The 1,995-nt window shown below is 35.7% G+C and overlaps 1 long non-coding RNA gene across 1 annotated transcript in view; it reads left to right on the forward strand.

The window, feature by feature from the left end:
• LOC109966861 (uncharacterized) overlaps positions 1 to 1,995 on the forward strand; it is a 22,905-nt gene continuing 20,910 nt past the window's right edge. Inside the window, exons 1-2 of the long non-coding RNA XR_002275841.1 lie at positions 1 to 47; positions 151 to 214. This is a non-coding gene — a long non-coding RNA (uncharacterized LOC109966861). The remainder of the gene's footprint in view (positions 48 to 150; positions 215 to 1,995) is intronic.

Below are 1,995 nucleotides of genomic sequence, written 5' to 3' on the forward strand. Positions count from 1 at the left end.
ACTTTGAATTCAAAGATCTGAGCTACTCTACCAGCTACACGGTGCAGGTTTGTGTAATCTTACCTTTTACTTTCACAAGAACATGACCAATGTATTTCTCATATTCTTTCAAATGCTTCAATAACTAATAGAGATTTTCTGTCTCTGCAGGTGTCAGTTTCCAACGAACGTTTTGAGAGCAGCCGCCCCGCGACAAAAGATGTTGACACTCTCTGTAAGTGCTGTTTTAATTAATACCATCAATTATTTCTTTTTGTTTAGTCAAATCATTCATAATAATAATAATAATACTTTATTTGTATAGCACTTTACAACTCGGTAGGAGCCCAAAGTGCTTCACAGAACAGCAGATAAAATACATGACCAACAACATACGAAATAAGAGCAAAACAAGAGAAACTAAAAACATACACAAAAAAATTATAAGTTGAAAGGTAATGACAGTTGTTTTCCTCAGTTGTATTCTCTGACTGCATCTTATTAGTCTGGACTTTGGCTTCTAACTTTTTCAGCATTAGATTGTAATCGATTACTCAATAAAAGAAACTATTAAAACTGCCAATACCCACCCCCCAATACAGTAAAACTGCACATTTTAGAGTCGTCTTTTACTGTGGACAGCCTAAGGCACACCTGTGCAATGATCATGCTGTCTAATCAGCATCTTGATATGCCACACCTGTGAGGTGGATGGATTATCTCGGCAAAGGACAAGTGCTCACTGACACAGATTTAGACAGATTTGTGAACAATATTTGAGATAAATAAACCTTTTGTGTACATAGAAAAAGTCGTAGATCTTTGAGTTCAGCTCATGAAAAATGGGGGCAAACACAAAAGTGTTGCATTTATAATTTTGCTCAGTGTATTTTCCTATACTGTTCAAGGAAAGAACTATGAAAAAACTTTAATGGAATAAAAACATTTTGGAAACATTTTTAAAATGTCTGTTGTCATTGTATTTCACCTCAAGTTTTATTTTAACAATCAGTTTCCTTTTTCAGATTGTTTTATTTTAAAAATGACTGATTAATTTCAAGGCATGGCACCTTAAAATTAAACTGTCCAAATATAACAAACTAAATCTCACTTTAACTGTGTGTTCATACAGTGTTGTATCTGAAGTTCAATATTTTTCTTTTGCTCTCTTACAGTACCATAAGCAGGATTTAACTGCTACACACATTTTTTTTAGTTGTGACAGAGAAATTGGAGTAAAAGATTCCAGAGTATACTGACTGGACAGCAGAAACAGTTGGAACCGTCAACGGGAATACTCTGTCTATATATATATAATATTGCATCTTTGACATAAATACCACTTAAATACCACCATAAATGTGCATATAAATGCAAAAACACAATTATAAATAATATATCAGAATTTTTATCCTGTTTTTTGTGAATGACATTAAACTGCTATTTACAGAAGCAGTACCAATATACATTATTTAAAGGAAAGACTGTACATAGTGCACTACAGTAGCTTCAATCATTAGTGAAAGAGAGGCCATGTTCACAATATGCACCAGGAAAAAACAGTAATTATAGAAATTAAAATCCACTGACAGTTGTTTTCCTCAGTTGTATTCTCTGACTGCATCTTATTAGTCTGGACTTTGGCTTCTAACTTTTTCAGCATTAGATTGTAATCGATTACTCAATAAAAGAAACTATTAAAACTGCCAATACACCCCCCCATACAGTAAAACTGTACATTTTACAGTGGTCTTTTATTGTGGCTAGCTTAAGGCACACCTGTGCAATAATCACTGACAGCGGTGCGGTGGGTAGAGCAGTCGTCTCCCAACCAAAGGTTGAAGGTTTGAATCTCGGTGCCTCCAGTCCACGTGTCGAAGTGTCCTTGGGCAAGACACTGAACCACCAAGTTGCCCCCGATGTTTAGAGCTGTTATGGTTAGTCCCCCTCACCAGGAGGATGAGGGAGAACTGAGATAGGACCCAAAACTGCAGACCCAGGTGCTAGTAAAAAAGG

This window comes from Monopterus albus, unplaced genomic scaffold (genome assembly GCF_001952655.1).
Source record: "Monopterus albus unplaced genomic scaffold, M_albus_1.0 scaffold120.1, whole genome shotgun sequence".
Taxonomy (NCBI): Eukaryota; Metazoa; Chordata; class Actinopteri; order Synbranchiformes; family Synbranchidae; genus Monopterus; species Monopterus albus.